This window comes from Hemicordylus capensis, chromosome 2 (genome assembly GCF_027244095.1).
Source record: "Hemicordylus capensis ecotype Gifberg chromosome 2, rHemCap1.1.pri, whole genome shotgun sequence".
Taxonomy (NCBI): domain Eukaryota; kingdom Metazoa; phylum Chordata; class Lepidosauria; order Squamata; family Cordylidae; genus Hemicordylus; species Hemicordylus capensis.
In genome coordinates, this window is record NC_069658.1 from 107,156,247 (window position 1) to 107,169,167 (window position 12,921).

General features: G+C 45.6%; 1 protein-coding gene across 15 annotated transcripts in view; it reads left to right on the forward strand.

Moving 5' to 3' along the window:
• The window catches only part of APBA1 (amyloid beta precursor protein binding family A member 1), a 156,115-nt gene that overhangs the window by 74,421 nt on the left and 68,773 nt on the right, over positions 1-12,921 (forward strand). Inside the window, exon 1 of one of the 15 annotated variants that reach the window (XM_053299365.1) lies at positions 8,185-8,324. The exons of 11 other annotated variants lie outside the window; for them this stretch is intronic. The gene's annotated coding sequence lies outside the window, so the exon portion shown is untranslated. Of the gene's footprint in view, positions 1-8,184; positions 8,325-9,638; positions 9,685-12,040; positions 12,332-12,440; positions 12,600-12,921 lie in introns of those variants that run through there. 3 more of the 15 variants (XM_053299371.1, XM_053299364.1, XM_053299370.1) reach the window with 3 other exon arrangements.

Sequence of the window (12,921 nt, forward strand, 5' to 3'; positions counted from 1 at the left end):
TCCTCCCTCACTACTTGGAGGATGAGGCAAACAGTTGTGGGGATGAGACTAGTGGGAAGAAGCTAGGGCCCAGCTCCCAGATTACTCTGCTCCCCTACACCTGGGGAAACCAAGCTAGCACTTACGCCTGTGTTTTTCATTGTAAGACGTGGGGGCCAGTGGCAGCCCCCATCAGCTCTAAGTTTGACTCCCTGACTGAATTTTTATTGGGCCTGTGTGAAGCTTCGGCCAAAGCTGATTACTCTGAACAGTCCTGATGGAACCATGTGGAGACAACCATTCTTGCTGTACAGTGATGCATTGTACCCATCTCTGAATGGCTCCTTTAAGGTAAACGGAGCCCTCTTGAACCCCTGCCACATCTTGGAAGCCTTAGACAGGGTGCTGGGAAGTGTAGCCCTTCTTTCTAAAGTTCTTAAGAGAGGGCTCTGTCTCTCTGAGGTCCCTCCTAGCACAGAGAAAAGCTCAGTACTGTGCAAAAATCAGCACGGAAGGAACTGGCTTTCACATTGAAGGTGGTGTTTTTGTTTTTGTTTTGCCAGAGTAGCCTGCTTGAAAAATAGTGACGATCACTGATCTATACCACGACCTGAGGACACCGCTCTCCCTCTGTCCTCCAACTCGGCGGAGGCCACTAGAACCCACCAGTCTTAGTAGAGATGTATGCTTCCAGGTAGAAATTTGACAATGCATGAAGCAACCCTAAGTGAAATAGAGCCTCAGAACATTTTAACAATTCAGATCTAGAGAGATAAATTATATATATTCATGAAGGAAATATACACCATCCACAGCATTTTGCTTGCGCAACTTGCTCAGAGATGCTTCGGATGTTATGCAGATATGTAATACAAGTGAGTGGCCCAACCTCTGTTTATGCTTCCAGTGTAAGATCTGGAGGATGAAGTCATCTTCTGAGAGAGACCGAAGCCATATCTAGAAATTGTGCAACTCACCATGGGAGAGCTGCACATTATCCCTGTTCAGGCAGGCACTGGAAAAACAAAAAACAGGCATGGGCGAGAGAATCCCTCAAGAATCCATTATTTTCTGTCTGAGTAGCAACTTCCAGAGCAATGCTAGAAGCAACTGTGGAGTAATCATGGAGAAAATACAAGTGTACGGTGCAAGATATTTGTCGCAGGTAATAGCTTTAATAGGTGAATGTTGTTTGTAACCCAGAGAACATTAATTCCTTGTAAAGTTTCTATCCTCATTCTCTCTGAGGAATAAAATCTTTCCCTTTTTAATACTATTTGTGGATAAAGTATGGTTGGGCCTCTGAGACATCCTGGCAGCTAGTACTGGAACAAGAGAGGAACCGCTGGTGTTAACACATGCCTCCTTACAACATTATTTAAGCATATGTCAAATCCTTTAAACCTAGCAACAGGGCGGTGCTCTTTCTTTTGTCAGAGGGATGAGGGAGCAGAGGAAAGAGGAGAATGTGCCGATTCCTAATCCATTGCTTTCTGCTAAAATCTTAAGCTTGCGAGCTGCATTTTCTGGAAAGCATCAATACTTTCCCTTTCCCTTAAATAATATGTTCTTAGTTATTAACCTAATTTTAGCACTAAGTATTGAAATGTCAGCATTGCTACTTTTATCCTTTCGGTTTTGGAATGTATGCATGCATAGAAGTTTTAACTGTTTTTAATGTTGTAAACGTTTCTGCCACTACTGTATAATTGCTTGTGGTAGTTTCTACCAAGATGATGATGGGTCTTATGCATGTGCATGTTGGGGTTTTTTGCTCACTTTCTTTTTCAGCAGTGTGTCTTAAGTGTGTGGTTCTCATTTTGAAATGTGAAATACGCAGGTTTTGTTAGTTCTTTTAATTTTTCTGTTTTCACTGTAGTAGATGGTAAGTCACTTTCTTAGAAGCAGTGGTGGTGTTAATTAGGAACATAGGAAGCTGCCATATACTGAGTCAGACCATTGGTCTGTCTAGCTCAGTACTGTCTTTACAGACTGGCAGTGGCTTCTCCAAGGTTGCAGGCAGGAATCTCTCTCAGCCCTATCTTGGAGATGAAAGGGAGGGAACTTGAAACCTTCTGCTCTTCCCAGAGCAGCTCCATCCCCTAAGTGCACACACGTCTAGCCTCCCATTCATATGCAACCAAGGCGGATCCTGCTTAGCTAAGGGGACAAGTCATGCTTGCTACCACAAGACCAGCTCTCCTCATCAATGAGAGAAGAGAATGCAGATGAATACAGACAGCCATTTACTTTGTGGCCTTACGTGTAACAGTGGCACCAGAGGTTTGTGTGAGCCCCTGCAGACCCACAAGCATGCACTTCCCCATCCCTGCGTGAGACTCTAATTCCTGTCCATTAGGGACATAGTCACCATTGGATAAGAGGGGACAGATTTCCCTGAGCCACCAGGGTTAGGGGGGCTGTCTCAGTGCCCCCTCTTCCAGGGCATGCCCTTGTCCTCCTACTGCACTCAGCCAGCGAAAAGCATGCACGCCGCCTGGGAGTGCGAGACATAGCCCCTTCCCAGTTAGTGCTTCATTCAAGTGCTGGCTAGATGCTTTCCCTTTCGGAGCGAGGCAGAGAAAGAAACACCCAACCAGCACTTGAGCAAAGTGCCTAATGGGAAGGAGCAGGAGAGGGGCCTCATGGCCCCTTTTCCCAATACTGGCCACGCCCCTTCATCTGATATTGACACAGGGAGTGTGGCTGGCACATGTGCATGAGCAAGTGGGCAAGGGAGCGCCACACCAGCTTGTACCCCAGCTGCCAGCAAGTTCCCTATGCCCCTGCTGTCCAGGTTCCGATATGCCAAGATTGGTCATGGTGTTTGAACCCGCCAGACTTGGTATATCCTGCCTTGCTTCGGTCAGGGAAACTTACATTGGCAATTTATTTCAGACCTCAGTTACAGATGTCAGGTTCCCCGACGTAAGTAGGGACAGACATTTTAAAATGACGTTTAAAAACTAACCAAAAGCCTGGTTAAACAGGTGTGTCTTAAAGGTTTTTAAAAAGCGGACAGGAACGTTGAAGCTCTTATTTCAGCAAGGAGTACATTTTGAAGCAGCTCTAGAGAAGGCCCAACCTGTGCCTTGGCTCCTAAATGCAGGAAGGTGTGTCCAAAAATAATGACACAATTACTCCAGTATCTTGAACTGGCTGACATCTTTACTAAGGAAGTGAGGATGTAGCAGGAGGCTGATTTTAAGGTAAGAACAGGAGAACAGCCCTGCTGGATCAGGCCCAAGGTCCATCTAGTCCAGCATCCTGTTTCACACAGTGGCCCACCAGATGCCACTGGAAGCCTACAGGCAGGGGTTGAGGGCATGCCCTCTCTCCTTCTGTTACTCCCATGCAACTGGTACTCAGAGGCATCCTGCCTTTGAGGCTGGAGGTGGCCTATAGCCCCCCGATTAGTAGCCGTTGATAGACTTCTCCTCCATGAGGTTATCCAAACCCCTCTTAAAGCCATCCAGGTTGTTGGCTGTCACCACATTTTGTGGCAGAGAATTCCACAAGTTAGAACAGCCCTGCTGGATCAGGCCCAAGGCCCATCTAGTCCAGCATCCTGTTTCACACAGTGGCCCACCAGATGCCACTGGAAGCCACAGGCAGAAGTTGAGGGCATGTCTCTCTCCTGCTGTTACTCCCCTGCAACTGGTACTCAGAGGCATCCTGCCTTTGAGGGTGGAGGTTTAAGGCTGCCTTTGAGGCTGGAGGCATCCTGCCTTTGAGGCTGAAGTTGATTATGCATTGTGTGAAAAAGTACCTCCATTTGTTGGTCCTAGATTTCGTGGCAATCAATTTCATGAGATGACCCATGGTTCTAGTGTTATGTGAGAAGAAATCATCTCTATCCACTTTCTCCACATCATGCATGATTTTATAGACCTCTATCATGTCTCCCCGCAGTCGTCTTCTTTCTAAACTAAAAAGCCCCAGGTGTTGTAGCCTTGCCCCATAAGAAAGGTGCTCTAGGCCCCTGATCATCTTGGTTGCCCTCTTCTGCACTTTTCCAGTTCTACAATGTCCTTTTTTCGATGTGGTGACCAGAAATGTATGCCAGTTCCTCACATTGCACATGGGGGCGGTGTGTGTGTGTGTGTGTGTGTGTGTGTGTGTGATATTCATTGATATTCCCTGTCTCTGGAAGTGCTTTGTGCCTTCCAAAATATACCTGATAGCTGCACAACTCGCAGAGGTTTATTTTTGGAAGCCACAAGGAAGACCAATAAAAATTGCTCCCTTGCCCTGTGTGCGCACTGAGGATATGAGGAAGCCTCAGCTGTGTTAAAACAGACTCCTCTGTGTCTGTGCTGACTTACATCAACCACTATCTATAATACTTAAGGTTTTTATTTTATCTTTTATTTATTAAAACATTTTTATAGCGCCCCAAACTCATGTCTCTGGGCAGTTTACAACAGGATAAAAACAAAGTAGAACATTCGTTAAGACAAAAATAGGGAGGGGGGGAAACACACACATTACAACTATTTAAAAATTTTAAAATAATATTTTAGAACAGCATTAAAACCATTAAAACAACATTAATTAAAAGCCTGGGTGAAGAGATGTGTTTTTAAAGACTTTTAAAAAGCTGTCAGAGATGGGGAGGCTCTTCTTTCACTAGGGAGCGCATTCCAAAGCCTTGGGGCAGCAGCGGAGAAGGCCCTTCCCTGAGTGGCCACCAGACGAGCCGGTGGCAGCTGCAGGCGGACCTCTCCAGCAGATCTCAGTGGGCGGTGGGGTTCATACCGAAGAAGGCATTCCCTTAAATACCCATGGCCCAAACTGTTTAGGGCTTTATAGGTTATAACCAGCACCTTGTATTTTGCCCGGAAAAATATCGGCAGCCAGTGTAGCTCCTTCAATACAGGAGTGATATGGTCTCTCCGAGATGACCCAGAGACCACCCTGGCTGCCGCATTCTGGACCAGCTGTAGTTTCTGGACTATGTACAAGGGCATCCCCACATAGAGTGCATTACAGTAATCCAGTCTGGAAGTTACCAGCAGATGTACCACTGTTTTGAGGTCGTTCACCTCAAGAAACGGACTCAGCTGGCGTATCAGCCAAAGCTGCTGGAAGGCACTTCTGGCCACTGCCTCAACCTGGGACACCAGGGAGAGGCTCGGATCCAGAAGCACCCCTAGACTGCGTACCTGTTCCTTCTGGGGAAGTGTGACCCCATCCAGAACAGGCAGATCAAAATCATCTCTCGAGTTCCGACCCCACACAATGAGTACCTCCGTCTTAGCCAGATTCAGTCTCAGTTTGTTATCCCTCATCCAGCCCATCACCGACTCCAGGCAGGTATTTAGTGAGGTTATGCCCTCTCCTGATGATGCTGACCTGGAGAAATAGATTTGGGTGTCATCAGCATACTGATAGCACCCTGCACCAAATCCCCTGATGATCTCTCCCAGCGGTTTCATGTAGATATTAAACAACATTGGAGACAATATGGAGCCCTGGGGAATACCATACAAAAGTTCAGATTTTGAAGAACAGCAGTCTCCAAGGGACACCATCTGGAACCTGCCCGAGAGGTAGGAGCGGAACCACTGCAACACATTGCCTCCTACCCCTAACCCCCTCAGACGCTCCAGGAGGAAACTATGGTCAATAGTATCGAAAGCCGCTGAGAGGTCCAGAAGGACCAACAGAGTCACACTTCTTCTGTCAATTGCCAATTGGAGATCATCCATCAGGCCGACCAAGGCAGTCTCCACCCCATAGCCACCTCGAAAGCCAGTTTGAAGTGGGTCAGGATAATCAGTTTCATCCAAGACTGCCTGGAGCTGGGAGTCCACTACCCTCTCAATCCTTGCCCAGCCACGGAAGGTTGCAGACAGGCCTGTAGTTGTTCAAGTCCGAGGAATCCAGGGTAGGCTTCTTCAGAAGCGGTATAATAATTGCCTCCTTAAGACAAGGAAGCATCCTACCTTCCCTCAGAGATGCATTTATAATCTCTACCAGGCCTTCTACAACAACCCCCCTGCCAGATAATATAAGCCATGTCGGACAAGGGTCAAGAGAACAGGTGGTAGGCCGCACCATTCCAATCAGCTTGTCCACATCCTCAGGAGTCACAAACTGGAACCGATCCAACCTAATCACACAAGAGGAGTCGCTGGACACCTCCACATCAGACACTGAGGTAATTGTGGAGCTGGAGTCTAAGTCGGCCCGAATACGAGAGATTTTTTTCCACAAAGAATTCATTAAACTCATCACAGTGGGTAATCGATGGTTCCAGATTCTGATTCAAGGGAGGAGGGGCACTCACTAGCCCTCTCACAACCCTGAACAACTCCGCCGGACGTGAACTTGCGGATGCAATACGGGCAGAAAAGAATCGCTTCTTTGCCGCACGTATTGCCTGAGTATAGGTCTTCAAATGAGCTCTATGTCGCAATCTGTCGGATTCAAGCCGAGTCTTTCTCCACTTGTGCTCCAGTCGTCTACCTCCCCGCTTCAGCCCCCGTAGTTCTTCTGTATACCAAGGGGCCAATTTTGAAGCGGGTCAGAGAGGACACTTAGGAGCAATCATGTCTACTGCCCCGGTGAGTTTGCTGTTCCAATTCTCCACCAGGGCATCAACAGGATCACCAGCAGAGCCAACACTAAATCCCTCCAAGATTTCTTGAAATCCTATTGGATCCAATAACCTTCTCGGACGGATCATCCTGATAGGTCCCTCGCCCCTGTGAAGATGGGAAGTGATTGTGAGTCCGACCTTAACCAGATGGTGGTCCGTCCATGACAATGGGGAAACCACAGGATTCCCCACCCACGGAACACCACCCTAATCAGAGTGAAAGACCAAATCAAGCGTGTGACCAGCAATGTGCGTCGGCCCTGAGACCACTTGGTATAGGCCCATAGTTGTCATGGTCGCTATGAACTCCCGAGCTGCACCGGACAAATTGGTCCCAAAGTGAACATTGAAGTCCCCCAGCACCACAAGCCTGGGGGACTCCAACACCAAGTCCGAGACCAAGTCAGTCAGCTCGGTTAGGCACTCCGTTGAGCAGCGGGGCTATCGATATAGCAACAGAAGTCCCAGTCTATCCCTGGTCCCCAGACTTAAGTACACACATTCAATATGGTCCGACACTCTAACAGGGTTCCTGGTAAGGGAAAGGTTATTCTTATAGACCACAGCCACTCCACCTCCTCGCCCACGGTCCCTCACCCGCTCCTCAACAGAGTAGCCTGGAGGAAGAAGCTGGGACCACACAGGTCTCTGTAATACATACCAGGTCAGCATCTTCATCCAGAATCAAATCATGGATGGTTTCTGATTTGTTCTGGACCCACCTGGCATTGCAGAGGAGCAAGGTAAGGTTCCAAGGATGATCAGCACTGCTCCCCAAGGTCAAAGAGCTGGCAGGACAGCCAGAAGGGGAAACAGCTATTAAATTTCCATGTTCCCTTCCCCTGTAATGGCCCACTGACCTGCCAGTGTTCCTTCTTCTGTTCCCCACCACGACCGGAATGGCTGCCCCACAGTCAGTGGACACGCCCCTTGTCTCCCCATCTCCAGTTAAGCCCAGACACATTCTAAGATTGTCTCACCCAGGACAAATTAAAATAGAAGCTCCACTATTAAATGCCCCCCCATATACAAATACCTGGGCCAAGAAACCTGGCCCTCGCTGTCCCCCGAAGTGGCTCCCCCAAAGGGGCAACCCCCTTTGGTGTCGCCCCTTTGGTGGCTACCCTGCCAGTGGCAGGCCTTCCGCCACTGGCAGAAGCCTGTATAGCCCTGAGCAGGCAGCTCTAGGCAGATGGAATGCAGGAAACTGCCAAGTCAGCCTGCTCCCTGGCCCCAATCCTGCAAGGCCTCACCTCAGCACCTCAGTTTTGTGTTTTTCTTTAAAACACCACCAGAAACCTATAAAACATGTTCTCTTGCCTAGATAATATCTGTATAATATCAACTTACAAATTTGTTCATTATAGTCATTGAAAAAGTAGTAACATAGGGGTGATTCAGTCCCTTTCAGAATTGCCCTAAAACATGATTTGAAGTGGGGTTGTTCCCTTAATTTTTCAGCTCTTGTGAGCACCACTGTTGATCTTTGGCCTTAGAATGTAGTCTTTGTGATGTGGAATGATGTCACAAACAGATAGTACTATAGTTTTCTTTGTTGGTGGTTTCCATTGGTTTCATAGGAAATTGTTTGCTGCTCTTTGGCTTTTAGCCTGTTAAGGCTACACAAGGAGAGAAAGGAATGAAAGGCTGAGTTCTGAATTCAGATCCTTTTTACTTTTGCCAAAATATAAAAATATATATTTGAGATCATGAATTGTGACTGGACGATCTTGAAGCTTAAGTATGCATTTAAGCTTAAGTTTGTAGTTTGTTCTCTCCTGTCTTTGTTGCTTTATAATGGAATCATTGATAATTTTACCTTTCTGTTGGACATTTTCAGTGCATGAGTGACTTTGCCCAGAAACAAATATTACTTTAGAGGTGATTGTATAGAGGAACACGTGCATTTCCCCTGCATATAAATGTTTTAAACCCTTTTGCACAGCTTTGCTTTCTGAATGGAAAGAAATATGCCAAGGGTGGCTTTTTGAATTTTTAGTGTCCTCCAGGAACCATTATGAGTTCATAGGAACATAGGAAGCTGCCATATACTGAGTCAGACCATTAGTCTATCTAGCTCAGTATTAACTTCACAGACTGGCAGTGGATTCTCCAAGGTTGCAGGCAAGAATCTCTCTCAGCCCTATCTTGGAGATGCCAGGGAGGGAACTTGGAACCTTCTGCTCTTCCCAGAGCGGCTCCATCCCCTGAGGGGAATATCTTACAGTGCTCAAACTTACAGTCTTCCATTCATATCTAACCAGGGCAGACCCTGCTTAGTTAGTGAAGGGGACAAGTTATGCTTGCTACCTCAAGACTAGAATTAGAGCCAGTTGACAACCATTTTGGGCACACACATTGGATAGGGCTTTACTGAAGATGCTTGTAAAACAAATTAACCGCTAAGGAACAAATGAATATGTACAAAAATGACTTGTTTATTAAACATCTCTGTGACCCTCGGTGGTCTATTGCTGGGTTGCAGGAAGCATTTCTGAGAGAAAACAATCGACGGCAATACACCTTTCCCCTGCATGCAGCACAACTCTGTGTTACTAAATGTTGTGGAGGTGCCTCAATGCATCTGCACTATTAGTGAGGATGTGAGCTAGGAATGTGCAAACTGGTTTGAGTTTGAACCGGTTCGCCATCAAACCAGGCCTGTCCGAAGGTCCAACCTCAAGCCAAACAGGGCCCAGTTCGGTTCAGATTGATTCGGTTCAGATTGAACCAAACACACCGGGCTGATTCAGGGGTTCTAATTGTAATAATAATACTTTTTAAAAAACACAACAACTCATCACCAGGTCCAGGTTGTAATGGTGGCCTCTGGGGGGGGGGCGCTGCCGCGGGCACAGATGGGGGGGTGTCTCAGAAGGTTCCCCCTGCCCCCAGTCCTTTTCAGGCTGGTTCAGCCCGTTTGTGCCTTCTCGACTCTGCCTGTTTACGGCAGCCATTTTGAAGGCACATGCTCACTGGTCATTTGCATGCCCAGCTCCTGGAAAGGACCGGGGGAGCCTGGCAGGGGAAAGGGGAACCTTCTGAGACACACACACACGGCAGCACCCCCCGGAGGCCAGCATTAAGACCAGGACCCAGCAGTCAGTTATTTATTTATTTATTTACATTTTTGACAATTAGAACCCCGAACCAGCTCGAACTTGAACTGGAGTTATAGTTCAGGGTGCCAAAACCGAACATGCCCAGTCCAGTTCGTGTCCGGTCCAGACTTGAATTGAACTGGGCAAATTGGTTTTGTGCACACCCCTAATGTAAGCTACTCTCCATTAAAATGAATTTAAATATACTGAAGTAGAGGCAAATTCACCAAAGAGGCTTCTGGCTTACCTAGATTTAACTGAATTGTCTGCTTGAAAAATGGCCATGTGCCTGAAACTTTATCAATTAAATAAAACACTGCTACATGCCCTAATTATATAATAAATACAATACCACTATAGAGTATTTATGAAAGCTATGACAACCCTTCAGAAAGAGAAGAAGAAGGATGTCCTAAATAGCTGTTCTACCATAAGCTACAGTAGCAGATAAGATTGGGCTGCAAATAGGTAATAAAAGTTTTGTTTAAAATGGAATAATCTGTAGACATGAAAATGAGCACTTTCTTGGTCACCCATGGTAAGTAAGAGCAAGTTGAACAAGGTGGAGAAGCTTTGGTCCTCTTTCTCCCTGTCCCTTTTTTCAGCCATACAGTGACCAACATAGGGATCTATGGGCAGATAGGTTAGTAGGAATGTATATATGGTAGTAATTATTATGAGTTTCCTTTTCCTTCCATAGCTGTGTAAGTCTATATTATGGACTAATCATGTCTGCAAAAAAAAAAGAAGAAGAAGAAGAAGATACATACTTTCCTTTTATATGTTTATGGATGGATGTTGTTAGCTATAAAAGCAGAGACTGATTAAAGTGAAAGCTTATCAGAAAACAGTCTAGCTGGCAATCTTTCTGCCATGTGTACAGGAGGTACACCTTATTCCCCAGTGCCTTTCGCTCCTGCTGTGTCCTTGATTTCTCTAAATTGTGATTTTTTACTATGATTTTGCTTTATTGCTAAATGTGCTCCGTAAAGAACTATATCTATATTTTAATACAGGCTCCTGGGAAGTCACAGCCAAACTAGCCACTTTGGAGGTGGTCTTCAGACGGAAATTTTTTTTTAATTGATCCTGCTTGTCATGTGTAGGGCTTCCATTAACTATTAAATTCCTTGCACTTTGAAGTCAAACTACTTATATATAATATGGTTAACACATTACTGTTTTTGTGACTATATGTAGGTAAGCATGAACATTGTTGACAATATACACTGAACAATATACATGAACTATATGTAGGTAAGCATGAACATGTTGACAATAGACACTGTAAATAAATGGTGTCAGAAACTAAAGATAGATGACAATAGTTTGTTGGTCAAAAGGACAGCAAGGCTCACCCCACTCCCTAGCAGCATAATATTGATCCCCCCCCCAATTGATGTAGCAGTTTTTAATGGAGGGACAGAACAAAATGCTTCTGTGAACAATAGGATATAGATGTGATTAAAAATGCGAGCCTTGAAAAATATGTTCACACACACATTGGGTTTTTATTCATTTTTCATTCCATTCCTATGCAGTTGCTATTAGAAAGATAACTGAGGCTGTTCTCTTGCATTGAGGGAACAGCATAACCTTATTTCTTTTTACCAATGAACATTTGTTGTAAACCATCAGAGGGATAAATTGAATTTCAGACAAACCTGAATGCTCTGAGAAATGTTCCCATATAGGCCGATTTGAAAAATATAAATATATGCAGACAAATACAAAAACATTTGTTATAAAAGCTGGGTAAAGTGAGGGGGTGTGCTTGCCATGTGTGAGACCTCTTTGCTCATTGGCTGAGCTATAGTATTGAATACTACATCGAATGCTACATATCCTTCAGCATTCTAACTACTGATAGGAAAGGATCAGTCGGCAAATGTTCACAAGCACTCCTGAGCAGGCAGCCATAGTGGTTTCCCAATGTTGAGTCAGCATGCGTGAGGGAAAATCCTTCATATGGGGCCTAAATAGAGAAAATAGCCTGTGCACGCTGGTAGAGGAGCTGGAGACCAGCATTTGAGGGGTCTCAGTGAGAGGCTGCAGAGGCAGAAAGGAATGATTTTAACACATTAGTTTGAAATAACTGGTCAAATGTTTAATTCTTTCTGAAATCAGTAGCTTGGCCTTCAGTGAAGAGCGAGTAATGCTAGAAATAAACCTGTTAATATTTTTCCTTCTGGAGGCCAAGCCATCCATCAGGGTTTGAGTGTAGAGCCAGGAGTGCTTAGAAAGCAGTTTCTGGTAAGTGCCAGATCATTAGAGCACAGCTGCTGTGAGTAATTAATGGGAGAAGGCTGGGTTTTTCTGAGGTGCAGTGTGTCTTTATTTGCCAAGTCATGAGGTTTTTCACACACGGCTCTGCCTCGGGGTATCTGAAGAGAGAATCTGCTTCGCAACAGATTGGAGGCATTTTAATTTGAGGGATTAGATGGACCATTCGCATAGCCATCAGCACCTCCATCAACACCTTGAGAAAGCAGAAGCCCCCGGGGTTTTTTTCAAAGGCTGCTGGAAATAGAGGATTTTTTTACCCCGGACATAATTCGGGCTAAACCAGAATTTGCAGCCTCCATTCAGGGAGAATCAAAGTCCTGGTCCCTGACAGCCTGTAGGGAGGTTGGATTAAATCCAGCAAGTATGTGGACTGGCAAACTCCAATCAGGAGTGGTGGGTGGGGGGAGCGGGGAGGAAGCCCTGTCTATAAAACCTCCATGTGACACTCAATGCTCAACTCAATTCTGTGTTGTGGGGTGGAAAATCACAGTGAGGCATTTGAATTTAACGTTAGATGTGTTTAGGATAGAGAGGAGCTTCTTTTATTCCTAATTTTAAAATGGGAATATGATAAGCACTGCAAAAATGCAAGTCCTCTTTCTCTACAGGAAGCTCTGTCTCACTCTCTGGTGGTATTTTATTATTATTATTTTATTATTATTATTATTATTATTACATTTATATCCCGCTCTTCCTCCAAGGAGCCCAGAGCGGTGTACTACATACTTGAGTTTCTCTTTCACAACAAGCCTGTGAAGTAGGCTAAGCTGAGAGAGAAGTGACTGGCCCAGAGTCACCCAGCTAGTATCATGGCTGAATGGGGATTTGAACTCGGGTCTCCCCGGTCCTAGTCCAGCACTCTAACCACTACACCACGCTGGCTCTCATGGCTCTCATTTGCACTTTTCTTTTGCATTCTTAAAGTTGGTCTTCTCTTGTGAAAAGGGCTTT